General features: G+C 48.5%; 1 protein-coding gene and 1 non-coding gene across 15 annotated transcripts in view; both read left to right on the top strand.

Annotated features, from left to right (window-relative positions):
- Positions 1-1,518: 1,518 nt before the first annotated feature.
- On the top strand, positions 1,519-1,645 carry LOC149991212 (small nucleolar RNA SNORA27). Its single transcript, XR_016508788.1, has one exon. It is a non-coding gene; the product is annotated as a small nucleolar RNA SNORA27 (small nucleolar RNA).
- A 12,699-nt stretch (positions 1,646-14,344) lies between these two features.
- The window catches only part of ZNF185 (zinc finger protein 185 with LIM domain), a 70,928-nt gene continuing 65,165 nt past the window's right edge, over positions 14,345-20,107 (top strand). For all 14 annotated transcript variants that reach the window (XM_090264329.1, XM_090264315.1, XM_090264321.1 and 11 more), the window contains exon 1: positions 14,345-14,485. The gene's annotated coding sequence lies outside the window, so the exon portion shown is untranslated. The remainder of the gene's footprint in view (positions 14,486-20,107) is intronic.

Here is a 20,107-nt window from a genome sequence, read left to right on the forward strand (position 1 = left end):
GAGAGTTTTCCTAAGACATACACTGACTGAGACATTTAGCATTGTGCCTGGCACATAGTAGCCCTTCAATAAATATTAGCCTCACTATTAGTATGACTATCATGACTCCCACAAATGCCCCATGGCTCCTGATTCTGCATATAAATGGATAATTGAGCATCCTGATCCCAGTAAGGTAATAGGCATGGAAAATAGGAGTCCAGGCTCTGGAGTGAGACAGCCAGGATCAAATCTACCACTTGCTAGCTGTGCTATTGTGGGCTTCAGTCTCCTTATACGTAAAGTGGGAATCGTCATAGTATTTACTTCACAGGCTGCTTTGAAATCTGTATTGCCATCTTCTCTCTATGGATGGGCCAGGTATTTGAACCCTTTCAAACTGAGGGAGGAGAGGGCTGATGCGGGCCTCCCTTGCTGAATCTGGGGTTGGAGGCCAGGGAAAAGGGAGATGAAAATATAGCCCAGCCTACATCAAAGTGGCCACAAGATGAGCTAATAGATGATAGACAAATGTGCCTCCACGTTTACTTAACTTGATATGGAGTCTTGACTTCATAGAGAGGGGCCCCTGCCCATGCCATTTTCCTGACCCATTTCCCTCCTTCCCAAGCTGATGGAGCAGGAGGATCCTTCTTTTAGGGTTTGTTTGTGGCATTTGAGAGTCTTATCTCTTTTTCAAAGCTTATTTTAAATCACAAGCTGACCCACCACCACCTTTCCCCTGGGGAAATATAATAAAGGAATAAATACATTTGTCTTGGGGCAGAAGGGACTGTGAGCCCGACTTTTACATGTAGAAATAAGCTACAAAAAGCCTTGATATGATGTTTTTTTTTTCAATGACAGCAGATTTCCTTCTTCCTTCCGTCTCTTCTTCTCTCCCTCCTTTTTGCAGTCATTGACAGAGCATTTCATGTCCACTATGGCCACAGTCAGGGGCCAAGACCTATGATGTGAAGGAGCTCTCAGCCATCCCAGGACAACATGATTTGCCTTCAGCTTCTGCCTCCTCCTTCCTTGAGACCTGAAGCTCAAGGAAGCATGGGAATCCCCTCTAAATGGGTATCGTCTCTGCCATATCCAGACTCCCCTCCAGTCTATTCTTCCCAGGATCATCTCTTTCAATATCTCCCCAATTTCCCTATACCCTATCCCCATTGGCTCCCACCCCATCCCAATGGCTCCTCCTCCCTCTGACACTAGTTCCTACCTCAGGACTCAGTGACTTGTTAAGCCTCTTGGGCATTTGTGTCTTCCCTACAAGGCAGAGCCACCCAGGACCTGGGCCTGACACAAGACAGGCACTTGGGGCATGTACCTGAGCTATCTTAAGACTGCCTCCAGGTGTCATTTCCCTCTGTCCTATATCACAAGGAGAGGGGTAGAATCTGAGGTTCAGCAAATACCTTCTGGGGTGACTTCATGCAATTTTATATAATTTTGGTATTGAGATAATTTTGACTTTTAAAATATAAATCTAAAATGCACAATTTAACCTGTTTTTAAAACACTGCACATCACCCCCATTCCACTTTGCCAGTTGGACTTATGTCTTTATTGGTCATTCAAGTGAAGCAAAGGAAAGATCCTTTTAAAACTCAAGCAAACTGGGTGTTAGTCTTGTACCCTGTTAGAGAAAACAAATTGAAAAAAAAAAAAGAAAATACCACATATTTACTGGGTTTCTACTTCTGAATAAATATTATTTTCACACAAATGTTAAGAGTGGCCAAATGCAGTAATCATGCAAAGACATCCATGGTGTGATGGGGGTGGGGGGTTGCACTATGAAGTCCCACCACCAGGTTTCAGTTTTTGTTTTGTGTAGTTGTTCTATTAAAGAAGAAGTATATATTCAAGAGATTGTTACCTCCAAGTTATTCTTTGGGGAGAGACCCACTTGTCCACAGAGGCTATCCTGGACTAGAACCCAGCAGTGTGAGCCCTGTGTGCCACTTGCTTGATGGACATGCTAGGCCACTGCAGAGTGGACAGTGATGCTAGGGTGATGCTGTCACCCTCTACTTTGACTTTTGAAACTTTGGCGTTTGCAAAATGACATCTCTGTTTTCTTTTTATACTGGAGATGATCCCATTCCATTGCTTCAGCATTTACTGAGTGCTTGGTACGTGCCAGGACCCATGCCTGTTACAAAGAGGCAGGGCAGGAATGAGAGCTGGTTTCTGACTTCTAGAGGCCACAGGCTGTGGGGCAGACAAAGGACAAACCACATGATGACCACATGATGTACTCTGTGAAGGGAGCACATATATTTACGTGGCAGTCACCAATAGCTCAGAGGGCGTACAGTGAGGAAAAAGCTCACCTTAAAGAAAGATAGCCTTTGAGAAAAGTACAAATGTAGACAGTTCCATGTGCATCCAGTCCATGTTGCGTGAAGTCCCTGCTTTAGATCAAATTAATTCTTTCTCAATTTGAGGTGACCCCAAATTCTGCTATACAAGTACATTGAGTCCATGTTCACCATCTCTATGTTTTCTGATTTTGCAGACTTATCTCTTCTTAGCTCTGACTTTTACAGACTTAAAGTGCTTTGTTAGAAAGACAGGTTTATTATTGGAGTTTGCCGCCTCTGACAGTCAGTCAACTCTTTGGCTGTGTTAATGGCTTCTCTCTGGGCCCCTTCGGGGGCTGACCTCTCCTTCCAGCACAGAGCATGGGGGAGCCACAGCCTCAGGCTTTGTGGGGGTGACACATTACTCTTGGCTCAAGGCAGCACCCAGAAGCAGAAGGAATTCTCTCCTGGGCAGCCCAACTACTGGCCTTGACCCTGCAGCTCCAAAACTCCTCAGCCAGAGGATGTCTGGAATGACTTGAGTGGGCTGCTTGTGAAGTCAACAGGGGCCTCAGCACAGCTTGGTAGGTTGGGCTGGGCCAGCAGCAGCAGGGACTGGCAGGGGTTGACAGAGCTGACTTGGGTGTTAAGAATAGCTCTTTTTTCTTCTTCTTCTTCTTTTTTTTTTTTTTTTTAGTGTTGTTGTTTTTATTATTATTATTATTATGGAAGTTACACTGTCAAAAAATTCAAAGAGTACAGAATGGAATAAAGAGAAAACTCAAAGTACCTTTCTATTCAGCCCATATAAACCCCTGCCTAGCCACAGCTGCTCAAATCAGTATCATATGAAACCCTCCAGATACTTTCTAGCATATATAAACACAAATATAAGGATGCAGGTTTTTTTGTGAAAAATCACTTTTTTAACAAAAAGAGATACATACATTTTTAAAAATCAAACATTATAGAAACTATTTTAAAAAGAAAGTACAAGTACAGTAACTCAAAATCCATCTCCTAAAGATAACAAGTCCTAACACTTTTGGATGTGTTTCTCAATGCCTTCAGACAATTTTACAGAAATGAAGTCATGCTATCCATACTGTCATGTATCTTATGTAAATTGCTCCCCCCTCTTATCTAACAATATATTACAGGTATTTTTCATGTTCCTAACTAGAGACCTATAATCATCATCTTGAACAGTTTGCATATTAATCTGTTGTAAATTGTGAACATACCTATTGATAAAAACCTAGACTGCTACCAGTTTTTAATATCAAAAGAGATATTGTAATGAGCATACTAGTACTTATGTTTCTCACCCTCCTGATGCAGTTTCCACCTAAGCATGAATTCTAGTAATACAACTCAAAACTGCAACAAGCCAACACTTTGTATCCACTACATTGGCAACAGTAGCACATCTGACAATATTAGGTGTTGATAAGGATGCAGAGCACTGGTCGTTCTCACACATTGCTGACAGGAAAGAAAATCAATGTTCTGCTATCTGGTTGAACCTGCACATATCCTATGGCCCCATTTTTCTACTTCTGGGTATCATATACCCCTAGAGCTATGGATCTCCAAGCATTATTTCCCCATGAGTAGCATCAGCATCAGCTGGGATTTTGTTAGAAATGCAAGTGATTTCTAAATAATTCAGGAACTCTGGGAGTGAGGTCCAGTGCTATAACAAGCCCTCCATGGTATTCTTATGCCCACCAAAGTTGGAGAACCATTTGTCTAGAGAAGTTCTTGCTCATGTGGTCAGAGATGTGTACAAGAATGTTCAGATCAGTGTTGTTAACAACAAAACAATTACAAATTCACCAAGTAGTGGACTTGGGGACAAATGGGGAGATTTCTGGATTCACTGGGAAAGTGGAGCTGGAGGATTTCCTGACAGTAGGATGTGAGGGGTGAGAGAAATAAAGAGTCAAGGTTTTTGGCCAAACCACTTAAAAGGATATGTGGCTATCAACTTTGGTGAGGACAGCTAGAGGAGGAATGGGTTTAGAAGGGCTGATAAGGAGTTTGGTTTGGGATATATCTAGTATAATGCCTAATAGGTATGCAAGTGGAGATATTGAATAGGCCTTAGGATATAGGAATCTGGAATTCAGGGGAAAGGCCTGAGTTGGAGATGCAAGTTTTGGACTCACCAGTTTTCAGATGGTATTTAAAGACAGGCGATGGATAGCAAAGAGTTCCAAGGACTGTGTCCCAGGACCTTCCAAAGGTTAAGAGATTGTAGGAGGTGGGGATAATGAGAAGAGGCCAAAGGAGACTTAAAATGGGGTGAGTGAGGTAGGAGGGAAAGCAGAAGAGTGGGGTGTCCTGGAAATGAAGGGGAAAGTGTTTCCAGAAGGAGTATTTCTTATGTCAAATGCTGATGACATGTCCAGTAAAATGAGAACTGAAAACTGATCATTGGATTTAACAATATGGAGAGCACTGGTAGCATTGGCAAGAGCCACTTCTGGGTAGCATTGAAAAAGATAGAAAGAAAGAAGAGAAATCAGAGACAAGGAGTATAGATAATTCTCTCAAGGATTGTAGCTGAGAAGGGGAGAAGGGAAATAAGTGGAGAGTAGCTGGAAGAGAAGATGGGATCAATAAAAAGCTTTTTATTGTGGGAAGAATTGTAGAAGGCTCCAGCCAAGAGGAAATCATTGATGACTCAAGAGAAAGGGAGAAATGTTAGCCAGATATCCCTGAGTAGGTAGCAAGAAATGGGATCAAGGGCACAAGCAAAGAAGTTGACCTTTCATTCCAAGCTAGAACAGGTCATCTGGAGTACCAGGACTGAGGATGGAAGGCATAGATAATGGTGCCAGCTGGTGGGTAGATGTTTATATGCATTACATTTTATATATTATACATGTATACTGTTTATATATCATATAATAAAAATAACTTTAAATGTCAGTATTGCTTAGTCAAAAGAAGTCTTCATTGTCCATTTTGTTACTTATTTCCCCTTCCTGGGAAGGTCAACTCCCACCCATATGGTTCGTGGGGTATGAGAGTGATTATTTTCCCACACCCCAGGAAACCCAGGTTTTGCAAATCCATTTTAACTGTTGTGTATCTGATGGAGGAGTGGAAATATTAGCATTTCCTTCATATGTTAATGGGCTTAGCAAGTCTTCCTTTGTGAATTGTCTGTTCCTTTTGCCCCCATTTTCCTATTGCTTGTTTTGAAAAGAGCTTTTTAAAAATATATATTTTAGGAAGATTAAGCCTTTGGCTGTCATATGTGGTACAGATAACTCTTCCTCATTTGTCATTTATCTAAAACAGTTAGGGTGGGTTTTGCCATACAGAAGTTTTTTATTTCTCTGTCTTTTATGGTTTCTGGGTTTCATGACATACTTAGAAAGACTATCCCCACCCCAAGATTCCTTCTAGTACTTTAATGGTTTTATTCTATTTTTTTAATTAAATTTCTGAGCCATATGGAGTTTATTTCAGTGTTGAATATGAGGTAGTTAATTCAATTGTTTTCCCCACCAGGCCAGTCATTCCAACATTATCTATTAAATGATAAACTTTTAGTCAATTGATTTGAAATGTTACCTTGATCAGAAACGGCGTTTAAAATTAACTTTTATTTCTTCCTTTATTAATTTTGCAAATGTTCCTTGTGTGTCCACACAGGCACTATACCAGGTACTTGGGTCAATGGGCAAGCATAAGGTATGTCTTCTATATGCAGGAGGGAGGGAGGAGAGGGACAGGAGACAATGACTCTGTAGGGTTATGAGTGCTGGGGCAGAAGTGCAGCCCAGAAAGAGACACTTAATAGGCCTTAGTGGTTAAGGGTGACTTTCTGCTAGATGCATGAGTGCAGTCAGAGTTAACCAAGGTAAGAGGACCTCAGTCAACAGTAAGGTTTGGAGACAGAGAACAAGGCTTATGTGGAAATCAGCCAAAACCCCAGTATGGTTTCAGTGTGCTGGAAGCTTGGAGCTTGAGAGTTGGGAGAAGAGATGAGAGCCACAGCAGGCACCAGACCTGGATGAGGGAAAGAGAAAGGAGAGTCTCAGATAGCACCCCAGTTTCCAGGTTGGACAGCTGGGTGAATGGAGTCACCTTATTGCTCAGACAGAAAACACAGAGGGGGACTGCTCTGGCTGATTTGTGGAGAGTAGATGCAGCAGGCAAGAGTGGAAGCCAGGAGACAAGGGAGGAAGTGAGAGAGGATACTGGCTTGGACTAGGATGGTGGTGACAGTAGAAGTAGGCAGGGTATATTTTGGAGGTAGAGGTGCAATCAGGACTTGGTGATTAATTGGATGTGAGAGGTGAGGGAAGGAGATAAAATCAAATTAACAACCCAGGCCTTTGACTTGCACACCTGGGAGGTGCCATGGAGGAAGATAAGGAAGACTTAGAGAAGAGAGGTTTGGAGGGTGTGGGGTAAGGAACCAGAGCTTTGCTTGAACATGTTTAGTTTGCGTTGGCCCTTAAACATTACAAGGGAGGAAAGAAGTTTCCTTGACCCTCGTAGGGTCTCTGGTTGGATCTGAAAATCAAACTTACAAAGACAACTTAACAGGAGAAAAACATACACATTATACACATTTAATGTAAGTTTTACATGACATGGGATCCTTCATAAGAATATAAAGTCCTTTCCCCCAAAATGATTAAACCAGAGTGTTTTTATACCAGGTTTGATGAAGAGTGTAAAGCTGTAGAAAGATGTGATAGGACAAAGAGTTTGAGCTAAATGTAGCAAGCTGGGGAAACTTATCAAGGCCTATTTGTTCAGATGTTTTTTTGCTTCCCCTATTGCCCCTTGAAAATAAGGATGTTCCTTTCCTCTGGGTATAAAGAAGACACTTCTCACATGAGGATCTACGAACTGTTGGGGAAAATGTCAGGGTTGGAAGGAGGTCAGAGAGACCTTCCTGCTTCTGCTGTTTTCTCAAACTCCTTTATCTTAAAAAATATTCAATATATTAAGGTGCCATGTTTTGGGGTAGCATGTCCTGAACCCCATCAACATCTATAGTGATTTCATTGGCACCTCTTCATGTAATAAGCTCTGTTATAAGTACTTTGTCTGTGTTTTCCCGTGTAACCTTAATGACAATCCCAGGAGGTAGATGCTGGTAGTCTCATCTCTATTGTACACATGATAAATGGAAACCCAGAGAGGGTGAGTAACTTTCCCAAGGTTACAAAGCTATTAATTGGCATAGCCAGGATTTACACCCAGGGAGTTCCTAATGTGCTGTTAATGTTCAATACATCCATATAAGTGGAGTGTCAGGGCAGCCAAGAGAAGCATGTCTCCAGAATTAAGGAGTGACTGACCAAATGTGGTTGAGAAGGCAGAGATGTGAGCATTGGGTTTGGCAGCATTGAGATCACTGGTAACTTTGACAAGAGCAATTTTAAGAGAACATTAGGGTTGAAATCTTGATGGCAATGAGTTTATGAGACTAGGAGGAGAAATAGAGACAGTGAACCAAGACAACCCTTTCATTGGGTTTTTCTCAGTAGAGGAACAGAGAAATTAGACACTAACTGGAGGTTGAAGTTAGGTTAAATGAGATGTTTTTTTTAATGTTGGAAAGAATGCTTCCAATGAAATGGAAGTTCTTATGATGCAGAATAGAAAGAGATAATTACAAAGAGAAGTCCTTGTGAAGGTGAGAAGGGGCAAAATCTAGGAATTTACATTAGCATCATTCTGCATAGTTGTGTGACCCTTGCCAGCACTGTCATTGCAGGTGTGAAGAGAGCAGATGAGCAGATGTTTAGATTTGTCCAGATTTGATGCTGTGTCAGGTGCAGGTGACAGAGGGACAGTGGAAGAGGGAGATTAAGATGCAGACAAGAGAGTTGTTGAAGTGATGGTCCATTGACTCTAAGCTAGATAGGGAGGGCAGTGAAGAGAAGAAAGGGCTAATGGATGGAAAGAAAGTAGAGGAGACATGGGATGGTAGGTCCCTATGAGCTTGAAAGACAGTTGTCACTACCTTTCATTGGGAGGTAATTGAATAAGCCCACCAGAAAAAGAGGAGGTAGAGATCAGAAAGTAGACCTGTAATTGACATTCCAGAGATGATGGATGACAGGATACAGGCTGCAGTGGGAAGAGGTGGCTGCAGTGGAGTTTACAAGGTCTTCAGAGATGTCAAGGTTGAAGAACTGGAAGGGCTGAGGGTTGGTATGGATAGTTCACAGATATGGATGCAGAAGTCACACATTCTCTACTCCACCTCATTGCTATCCTGCCCCATCCCTCCCAGTCACTTTTTCACATACAGTGAGATATGGATGGAAAGGGAGAATGAGCCAGATGCAAAGATTTTCCTGAATGCTGGCTATTAGCCAATTAGCCTGAGCCTCGAAGGAGAGGTTTTCATCCAAAGAAAGACTAGTCTATCTGGGGTGATACTGCAGGGGTGCCTTACTTAGTGGAGGGAGTCTAGCTTCAGTTAAGGGAGATGTGAAGAGTTTCCTTCTAAGGAGAAGTGGAACAGCTAGAGTACCTCTCTCTGTCCATCAGAACTTTCTGTGGTGATGAAAGTATTCCCCATCTGTGCTGGGCCATATGGGGCTATTGAACACCTAAAATGTGGCTATTGTGACTGAGGCACTGGATTTTCAATTTTATTTAGTTGTAATTCACTTAAATTTAAATAGTCACATGTGGCCATTGGTGACTGTAATGGCTAGTAGAGCTCTAGAGATGTGTGCTGGTTAAAAAGCTGCAGCTCTCAAGGTCACAACTGAGCAGGTGGGGGAGGAAGGGGAGGGTTGGGGAGCACAATGCCTGTGAGCCTAGAGCTCCTTGGTTGAGTTCATAGTCCCCAAATACAGGTTACTGGCGCCAAGAGGAATAGACAGGGGCCAGGTTATGAGAGCCAGCTCTTTCCTCTATGCTGAGATTTGAATTTCCGCCGAGGGGAACTTTGGCCAGCAGCCCCTTTGTCCTGCTCAGATGGACAAGGACATAGCCTCTGAATTGTTTCCCCCTCCAGTTTCTCAAGGGCTGCTGAGCACCCAGGGAGGGCAGTTTCCAGAGAAGCATACATCCTACCAGAGGTGAATCACAGTAACTTGACTTTTCTGTATGAAGGAGTTTCAGGTATCCACTGCATTTCCCCTTCCCAAGTGGGCATTTCCCAAGTGCGAGGGCAATGCTTAACCATAAGGAACAAATCAACTCTTGGAGTTGGACAGACCCTCAGGTTACTGGGGCCTCAGCTTCCCCAGCCAGCAGTTTTGTCAGGCCAGGCTTAGCAGGGCCCCTGAGTGGAAGCTCCCTTCCTTTCCAGATAGATCTAACTGTTCAGAAGTCCATTTTCTCAGGCAGTTTGCACCCCGCTTCTAGGTCTCCCAACCCAGGGCTCCAGTCAGGTCTAGGGGCTCCATGCAGACCCCTACAATGATTCTTGGTTCCCATTTCTTTAGCAGGTGGCAGCTTTCAAAACATTCCCTTCTGGGCCAAGGCTTACAATGCCTAGTAGGCATCAATACTACTAGAGGGTCCTGGAGCCCAAGGTGCTTCTGAGTCAGCAGCAGGACCTCTGGGGCCAGGGCTTGATCCCGGCTAAGGGACATGGCTCCCAGCAGGGCCAGCAACCTCAGATTCCCCAGGTTGCTGACAGGCTAGACCCTCAGTATGGCCCCTCAGCAGGAGTGGCTGAGCTCCAGGGATGAGGGGGTGCTGGGCAGGGAGCCCACTGTCTCCTACTCATTACTTCCCTTCCTCTTCATCCCAGGAGCCTCCATGCAAGCCAACTGTACTAAAACTCTGGAAAACCATGATGGGGAGGTTTTCCAATTAGAACATTCTTTTTGCAATCTGTGGATGATTCTTAAAGTAGCAAAAAGCCATTCTTTAGGGCATATGGGGGTTATCTGCCAGCAGGGCCTTGGCTTGGCTCCTGCACTTGTCCTATGAGGGTTTGGCCTGGAGCTGCTTCACAGCCAAAGACAAAAGGCAGTCTGCATTCTGGGACATCAGGTCACATAGGCCAAGACTGATGGTGGAATGTTTCCTGGGCGTATTCAAAGTAACAGATTCAAAAAAGCAGTGGGAGTTCAGGCTGCAGGGGTGGGAGATGTCCCAGTGGCCAGGGAGGCCTGCCTGCAAGACTTTCCTCCTACCAGTGGAGCCAATGTGCACAGAGCATGGATTCTTCCCCTTGGAGCTGAACTGGTCTGCTTTCCCCGCCAGACTGGGTGCTGCTCCAACCCATGACTGGGAGTGACATTGCAGTGGGAGAAGGAGTCTCAGAGGGGCATTTGGTGACTAAGAGTATGCATGCGTATGGGGGAGAGGGACCAGCCCCTTAGCCAGAAGTACAGGCTGAGGGTAGGGCAAGGGGCATCTCACTCCATGTGCTAGCCCTATAAGTTCAGGTCTCTGTAGGGGTCATTGTGGCTACAGCCACACATGAGGACCCCTGCCCTCAGTGGTCCCACCCTACTGGGAGCTGGCAGAGTCACCCAGCAAGAGGAAACTGGTCGAAAAGCTTAGAAGGATGAGACAGCAGGGCGGGCCCTGGAAAGGAGGGAAAGAGGTGATTAGGGTGCAAACAGGAGCCCAGCACTCCCCACACATGAACCTGAGCAGCCAGGCTAGGTGGGGCCTCCATTCTGAACAATGGGAGCCCGGATTTTAGTCTCAGCCGTGCCTCAGACTGGCTGTGTGACCCCAGCTTGATGCCATCCCTCTCCGGGCCTCTGTTTCCTAATTTCCACAATGGCAGAGTTTGGGTCAGTTGTCTGTCTCGAGTTCCTTCTGGTGTGGGGATACTGTGCCCCGGCTGGCTTTGGGGCCTGACAGCTTTCAGAGCTCCACTCATCATCCCCCTCCCTAGCCTGGGAGTGCTTCAGCTAGACTGGCATGCCTGGGTTTTGTTCCCAGCCCTGGAGATCACAGGGGTCTCCCTGGATCTTAGGAGCCCTGCTGGTGAGTTCTTTCCAAAAAGCCACCTATCTCTCTACACACCTGCTTGCTTCAACTTGGCCTCCCAAAGAATTTGTCTCCATCATCTGCTCATGGGCTGTGGCCGCACTTGGTATAGGGGACCTCTCCACTTCTGCCTCTGTCTTCCAGACCTATTGCCTACCCTGGCAGCCCAGCCTGGCTTCACCTTCAAGCCCACCCTACCTAGAGGCAGCACCTATAACCTCAGAGCAGAGCCTTGCTGAGGGTCTGCTTGTTGGTGAGGAGACTGCCTGAGCTGTGGGCATCAGGAGGACTCTGCCAGAGCCTGGTCAGCCTTGGAGTTGGAGACAGGGGCCAAGGCACAAGAGGAGCTGACAGTAGAGACAGATGGGGCCAAGCTCAGGCCACGCAAGGATAGAGCCCAGGCTGGGGGCAGCCAGCAACCACCAGGGTCTTGGCCTTCAAGTTCTAGGCCAAGGGGAAGTTTATGAGGAGTCAATGTTACAGCTGAGAGTGGGTAGGAGGTCATCACCAAGTGGACATCTTGTGCATGGGCCTGGTGGTATGAGAGCAGTTGGCGTGTCTGGGTCCAGGTACCTGAGGGCAAGGAGTCAAAGAGGAGGCTGATAAAGTTGGCAGGGGCCCTGAAGCCTGGATGAGGTGGCTAGGGGTGGCTCTGGCAGCGGTGGGGGCATTCTGCTTGGGCAGTGAACAGGTGGGCAGGGCAGGGCGGGGCAGAGTAGGGCAGGGCAGTTACTGTTCGAGTCAAACCTGTTTACAAGTAAGATCAGAGCAGGGCCTGGCAGCCTGGCAGCCTGGCAGGGAGGGAGGAGTTGAGGAAAGCCTGGTCCCTTTGGCTGGTGCTGTTGTGGTGGATCTGGCCCGGACAGGGCTGAATCACCAGGGATGTGGGAAGAGCTCAGGACCCTGGGAAAGCCCAGCTGATGGGCTCCCCTTGCTGACTGGTCATTGATGGCTTTGGATACCACTCTTGCTTGTGTTCTGGCTGGCCCACTCAGACTTAGGGGTCTGGAGTGAGCTTGCTCATTCCCAGTGGTGGCCTTGGGAAGGAAGGGCCACTTTCTTCCTCACTCCTACATCAAATCCATCACTGTGTCCTCTACATTCTATCTCTTTAAGCTAGGGGCTCTTGAAGGGAAAAAGGGCCCAGAGATGAGATGTGACACACTTTAAGTGCTATAGTAAGTATGTTTATGACCTAGGATGCCAAGCCAAATACATCCACGGCCACCAGTAACCCAACGTGGGGGGTGGGGCAGAAAAGAGTTTGATGTTAGCTGCCAGACTGGAAGTAGAAAAACGCTTGTTGGCAAGAGACAGAGATGAACTGAAGTGGCTTTATATATAATCCCTCCACCTTTACCCCCACACATATTCATGCAGACACAGGGTCACCTCTTCCCTTCCTGATAAAGCCCAGGGAATGAAGGATGAGGACAGCTTCCAGAATCTCAATCACCCCTCAATCTTCTTCTGTACATCCCCTCTGGCACCCTGTGTTGGTCTCCATGCCCCAGTGATGACTCAGACAGGGCCCTGCCCTCCAAGAGCTCACCATTTGAAGCAAGAAAAGACTGTGGCCACTGTGCTAGATCGATGTAATCTGAGGAAAGTAGGGGAGCACACAGAAGGAAGTGATCATCATACGTGAGTGGCATGTGCAGTCAGGGAAGGATTTATGGGACACTTGAGGGAAGGAAGTTTTGCAAAATGACTAAGAGTTCACTAGTCAGACAAGGGGACAAAGGATATTCTAGGGAGTGTGAGTGCCAGGAGCAAATGCCCCAAGGAGACTGGACTTCTGATGCATTCCAGAGGCAGAAGGAGGAGGCAAGCATGGCTGGAGTATAGTGAATCCAAGAGGACAGTGGCTGGACCTGCAGAGAGCTGGGTGCAGCAGGATCTTTGGACCCCTTAAAAAGTTTGGCTTTTATCCTGAGTGCAATGGGAAGCCATCAAAGAGCTGAAAGCAGGGAACAATGTGTAACGATTAAAGAGACTTCTCTGTAAAGACTACATAGGAAGGAAGGTGACACCAGTAGCAGGGGAACAAGCAAGAGTGATGGCAGTGGGCGTGGAGAGAAATGGATGGATTGGAGGGCCATTTTGGGACATAGACTTGGCAGGGCTGGATGAAGGAGAACTTGTTGGTCCATCCTGTTGATTCTGTCATTCTGATAGGGCAACTCTTAACCTCTGCTATCTCCTAGACTGGCTTAACTATCCCTTGCCTGGGAGGCTTCCCTGTCCCTTACCCCCCTCCACACACAGGTAGGGTTAGGGGCTTCTTTTGATGTCCCATCCATCCTAGAACTCAGTAAACCTGAATGAATGACACACATGCTCAAAAAGCACGAATGGATGACACTGATCAAAGTGCACTAGCCCTTGGTGTTTGAATGTATCTCCCTGCCCAGCCTGTAAGGTGGCCCTGCTTGCTGACAGGGTGCTCACTGCTGCTGCTATGCCTTGAGAACCCCAAATCCACCCAGGATGGCCTTCTAGGATGAGAAGTTCCCTGGTGCAGCCTCACTTTCTTCTCCTTCCCAGCCTCTGGGACTTTCTGCATGATCTCAGCCGCCAGCAACTCTCCCCTACCCCTCTCTCTGCCCCTGTCTGGGATCTCCATCTGTAAAATGGATCTAGGATCAGTAGTTCTCGACAGAATTAACCCACAACATCTGTGGAAGTCATTGGCCTCAAGTGGGGGCCAAATCGCATCGGGCGCAGGCAGAGGCACAACTAGGAAGCCGGGGCACTTCACGTGGCGGAGGCCTCCCAGCCCGGGGCCGCGAGCCTGGAGGAATTTGCCTGGAAGTTTTCCACTGCGACAGAGCCTTCTGGAGCTCACGCCGGACTCGGGGTGGTGAGCCCCGGCCTTGATTTCTCCAGCAGTCGAGGAGGGCGGGGCCAGGAAGGGGCGGGAGGGCCAGGATACTGGCGGGAGAATGTGCGGAATGTGCCAGGCCCATCTACCTACCCCAGGAGAGGGCAGAGGAAGGGGGCTGGCCGAGGGGAGGGGCGAGGGGCGAGGCTCCAGGCCCCGGAGAAAACCTGTTTGTTCTCCTGCGGGCGGAGCCCAGTCCGTGCCTCCTAGCCGCACTGCGAGTTCCCCGCCGCGCCCAGCGCCCCGCGCCCCGCGCCCCGCGCCCGCCGCCCTGTCCGGCCCGGCCGAGGGAGCCCGAGCCCCGCCTCAGCCCGACTCTCCGCCCGCCACGCGAGCCGGGCACCTGTGCCAGGTAGGGCTGTCGAGTCGCCGTCGGCGCGGCCGGCAGAGAGGCGACAGGGGGCACCGGGCTCCTTGCCCAGCTCGGTAAAAGGGACACCTTCAGGCCTCAGTTTCCCCATCCATAATCTTCACCCGCTCCAAGCATACCTTCTGAGCTTTCGCTGGGGAGGCAGTGCACCTGGTTTTCTGATTTTCATTGTGAGCAGAGACTGAGAGAGGCAAAGAAGACTGGCCTGATTCCTGTGCCTCTGCTTTATTTATTTATTTATTTTTTTCTTTTCTGTAAGAGAGGGTTTGATTGTTAGTAAATGGCCTGGGTCCAGGGTGCTTTGAAAATTTATTTCAGGCCTAAGAATTAGGGGATGTCAGATCAGATAGTTCGCCCTATGTCCATTTTATAGATGAGAAAACTGAGATCCAGAGTAGGGGGCTCACAGGTTACTTGTGATGAGCGTGTGCTGGGCACTAGGCAATCTCCTGGAAGGCCATGGGGAAGGTAGCTGCTCAGACAGAAGGCGCCGAATCAAGTGTCGCTGGATGTTATCAACGGGATCTGCAGCCAGCGGATTCTGTGACTGGATTGTTTTGATGGGGGCAGGGGGAGCCAAGAGTCTGTCCTCTTTGGAAAGACAGAGTGATATCTCACCTCAAAAAGAGACTGAAAGCTCAGCTCCTCCCTCTCTCCATCCTCCCTGCTACTTCCAAGCTAGGGTCATCTGGGCAGCTCTGTCAGTCCAAGGAAGTAACTCACCAGGTCACCTGCCACCCAGGGTTGCTGGGGGCTCACATAAGGTTGGAGGTGGCTGTGCCTGGGCTTTGCAACATTTAAAATGCAGTAGGAATTGTGTTCTCACTCAGCCATTTGGACTTAGCCTTGACATCATGGAAGGCTGTGGAGTCACACCTCAGGACAATAATCTGTGAACCCTGAGAAAGAGTCCCTCATGCCCAGCAGTGGTTGAGGCCTCTGGCAGCCAGACCCAGTCTTGCCTTGGTTTCATGGCCTTTCAGACTTCTGGTTTTGGTACCTGGCTGGGAACAGAGAACAGGGTCCCATGGGCTGATAGGCCTGGACGGTGGGGAGGGGCTCTGGGTTCCCACCCCCTCTTCACCAGCTCATATAAAGCTGTGGAGGAAGGCTGAGGGGAGAGTGTGGTCTTACCTTCCCAAGGCCTCCATTCCCTCATCTGAAAAAACAGAGATGGCTCAGAGGTCCTGCTTGCCACTTAGAAGCAAGTGGCCAAGACACAGATGAACAGACCAGGGGCCAGCTTGCTGGCGGGTCTTGGTGCTTGTGCTCTTTGCCTCATCAGCTCTGAGCGACCCCAGGATGGGCATGGTGTCACCTGCCCTACCCCCTCTATCCATCAACATCAATTCCCAGCCCCAGCCCTTGTGCCTTCTGGGCTTGGCCTTTGGAAACCCTGGCCTGGCTGGGGGCTCCATACTCAGCTGTAGAGAGCTGATGTAAGACACATAGTGCATGGCCAGGCACATAGCAGGCGCTCCAGATTTGTTCACTTTAACCCTTTGGCCACTCACAAATCAGCGACAAAGATGGCCGATGACCACATACATTGGGTGCTGCAGCTCTGAATGGCATAGGCTCAAGGGTCTGCGGGTGCCTGGAGCAAGGGAGCAGCTCTGGATGCAGGGATCAGGGAAGGCTTCCTAGAGGACGAGGGCTTGGAGGGAAGACAAGGAGGAGCTCAGCAGCTACGAGGTCAAGGTCTTCACATCCTTTGGGACTGCTTGAGTCTGACTGACCTTGTGCCCAAAAGACCAAAACCAGGTATTTCTAAGCTCCTATACGATCTACCCAGAGCTGAGCAGTGGGAACCTAAAAAGAAATTGTATGCATACCTGCCCACGGAATGACAGTCCAGTTGGGGAGACAGAGATGCCACTCAGTAAGGATCTGCCACCTGTATCGAAATTGTGCACCTCAGTTCCTTCTCATCTTGAGTCCAGACTCCAGACAGAGCCTCCTACTTGAAGGCAGTGACCCCAGAGGCAGCCATCACTTCACCTGAGCTTCTTCCAGCCTTCTCTGTGCTTCTTGTGGTTTTCTAACTAGTGTCCCTGTGGCCTCTTCAGATCTGGCAGGGCAGAGACTCCGCGTCTTCTGCAGTGGGGCCAGGACCTAGCCAACCTAAGTAAGCATTGTCACACGGTCCCTGAGTTTTTCCTCAGTCACATGCCAAGAAAAGTCCCCAGTCTGGCTCAATGCACTCTGTAAGCTGGAAGCCCTCCTCTCTTCTCCACTCAGCCCTGTGAGTGACTTATCTCTTTGTTCTGGATCTTGCTTGAAGCCATAGCCTATCAGGTGCCAGCTTATGTTTAATACCAGCTTGCTTTCTGCTTGCTGAGCCCTGTGGCTGCCCCCACTGTCAGGCCCTCATGGGGCAGGACCATGGCCCAGGAAGAGGAAAGCTGCAGCCCACATGGTGCCCCTGGCCTTTGGGTTTTTATAGTGGCGATCCATCAGGGACTCTGCATTCATTTTCACTGTGCCCTCAGAGAGCTAGCTGTCTAATGCCAAGACAAGGGCAGCACACCCAGGGAACGCATGCACTTGAAAGTGATGCTCAAGAGAGGTTGGCATTATTGCTTCCAAGGGTTGGAGAGCTGGCAGAGGACTCTTGAAGGGCCGCAGGGAAGTGAATGGTGGGACAGGGAGATGCCTTTATGGCCTAGGGGTAAGAGAGCTACTGGGAGTCAGGCTGAATTCAAACCCCAGCTTGGCCACCACCTAGTTGTGTGAACTTGAGCATATCACATAGCTTTTGGAGGCCTGAGCTTTGTCATCTGTACAGAGGGAGGCTGAAGCCAGGAGTACCTGCTCCATAGCGGCAAGCAGCCGGCACCTGGCACAGAGGCAGTGCTCTGTCAGGGATGTCCGTTGAGCCAGGACCACAGTGTCCTCCTCCAGGGACTGTGGTGGCCAAGGGTGAGGTTGGGTCCAGGTTTACAGGGATGAAGTCTTCCCACTTGAGGAAAAACAGTTGTTTAAAATCACTGCTAGTTTGTGCCAGTGATGCACATGGTGTAAAACTCACACTTAAATGATTTGCCACAGAAAACTTAATTCTTAGGTCCTTTCTAGATGCCTATGAAAATCTGATTTGCCTTCTTTTAAAATTTTTTGCTGTTATTTTATTTATATTTAGAGAGGGAGAAGGGAGGGAGAAAGAGAGGGAGAGAAACATCAATGTATGGTTGCCTTTCACACACGCTCCCCACGCCACCCCCCACCCCCACAACTGGGGATCTGGCCGGCAGCCCTGGCATGTTTCTTGACTGGGAATTGAACCTGAGACCCTTTGGTTCAGAGGCTGGCACTCAATCCACTGAGCCACACCAGCCAGGGCTAAATTTTTACTGTTTTTAATTTTTAACTTCTTATCTTGTATTAATTTAAAGCTCACAGAAAAGTTGTAAGAATTGTATGAAGAATCCCCTTGAAGCCTTATCTGGGTTCCCCACTGTTAATATTTCTGGTGGTTTTCTTCAGGAAGGAGAAAGCTGACAGAGAGACAGGCACTTGTGTGACAGTAACCTTCCACTAGGGTCAAGAGGTGGGCACGACTTGTGTCAGTTCATTTTTCCAAAGGGAAATTGAGGCACAGAGAAGCACTCAATCAGCACTCATTTGAGGATTAAGAATGGAACTAGGTTATCTTATCTCACAGATGCACACATATGTATTTGGCGAGTGTTTTCAGATCCCTTGCCTGTGTTAGGCACTGGGACACAGGGAAGACTAAGAACAGAAGAGCAAGTATAGGGAAGTGGGAGGGGCAGGTTGGGGTGGAGAAGGGACTGGAAAATGAAAGGACAAGAGGCCCTGTGGGTATCATTCTCAAACTCATGTGCAGAGGCAGGAATCTGCAGCTTAAGCACATGTCCCAGAAGGACCCAGAGACCCCTTTCAGAAAAACTGTCTATTTTTCCTGTGGGGAGTGTGCTCACTTCCCATTTCAAGAGGGTGCAGAGAACTGAAGTTGCTGGTGGTGGCCATTGAGGTGACTGTGGAGCTCTATGGCCACAACCTGGGTTGGAGAGGAGACCTGGCCTCTGGGGCCAGTGGCGGGCAGTCCCCACACTGCTGTTGGTTGTTGAAGGTGGTCCCTGGCCTTAGCCCCATCTGTGGGCACACCTCAGGCACTCGTCTAACCCCCTTGCTCTGGTATGTGTGATTGTTGGGTCAGAACACCACTTTCTGATGACTAGGTCACCTATGGAGAGGGGCTCAAGGATTCTAATCACAAGAATGAGTACCCCTGGTGAAAAAACTCATATCAGGCAGTACCTGGTTTAGACTGAAAACAAAACAAAAAAATCTGAAAACCAAAAACTAGGACTTGCCTCACCACTTCTGCTCAGTGCGCTCCTACTCATTCTTTCATTCTTCCAGGAGCACCCAAGCCCAGGGCACCTCCTTGGGAAATTCAGCACTCTGGCAGTAAGTACCCTTCCAGGCTTCTCTAAGCTGTCTGTCTGAGCAGCAACCAGCCCAGCATCGACTTTCCATAAATGCTTGTTGAATAATGAAAATGTGGTCTTGGGCAAATGCTTTCTCCTCCCTGGGTCTACATATTCTTATCCAAAAAATGGGGACAGTGATAAGAGATAAGAGTGGAGTTCAGGGCACTCTGGGCCTAGGATAGATGGGAAGGTGAGAAAGGAGGGGACTGGGAGGGAACTGGGTGGGAGAAAGCTGCCAGGAGGAGGTTTTTCCAAGGTCAACTGTGGTGGGATATGTGGGTGGGGAGAGGAGGCTGGGCACTGCTCTTCCTCTAGATTCTCACTTGCAATTGCCTGTAACTAGGACAAAAGGAATTAGCTTTGGCCAGTGGTAGTCAGGCGCAAATATGGGGTGACTTTCCTGTCATTGGGCCTGCTCTGGCAAAGGCTGAATGGGTCGTAGTAGTGGGGGTCCAGGGGAAGAGTTTGTTGGGATAAGGGTGGGCTCCATGACCCTTGAGTCCCTTTCAATCCCCTTGGCTGTCTGTGTGCTGATGGGGATAGCATCACTGTCCCACTGGAATGGGCTTAAAACCACCTTGGTTCCCAGACTGCAAAGACAATTGGAGTGTTGGGGGTAGGGGGACGGAGCCAGCCCAGGCCCCATAGGAGGGCTCCCAGGGTACCTCAGGGCCCCATCTCATGGTACAACAATGGAGGTGGAGGCCATGAGAACAATGAGAATAGCTCATGTAAGTGATTGGCAAGGGATTCTTTTTGGATTGAGGCCGCCTGGGTCCTGCTGTGTCCAGTATGTTGGCCATGCCTAGGCCTGGGCCTCCACAGAGACATCTCAGAGAGCTGTGCCCAGAAGCCCTCACTTGCCCTTGAGGCCATGCCACCTCTGAAATGGTCCAGTCACCCCAAGCAGTCACTTGGATTCTGCCTGCCGAGAGTTGGAAAATGGGCACCCAGGAGGAATCCCAGCGCCTCAAGAGTGACAGTGGCCAGGTGGCCATGGCTACCTTTGCCCCCTCAGAGATCAAGCTCCCCACCACCTTGGTAGGAAGCTAATCCACCTCAGACATCTGCCTCCCAGGGCCCTTCCAGTGCTGACGCGAGAAGTCTAGATCCTGGGGTATTGGGGGTGGGACGGGGGGGGGGG

Source organism: Furipterus horrens, unplaced genomic scaffold (genome assembly GCF_987537825.1).
Source record: "Furipterus horrens unplaced genomic scaffold, mFurHor1.1.pri manual_scaffold_17, whole genome shotgun sequence".
Classification (NCBI taxonomy): Eukaryota; Metazoa; Chordata; class Mammalia; order Chiroptera; family Furipteridae; genus Furipterus; species Furipterus horrens.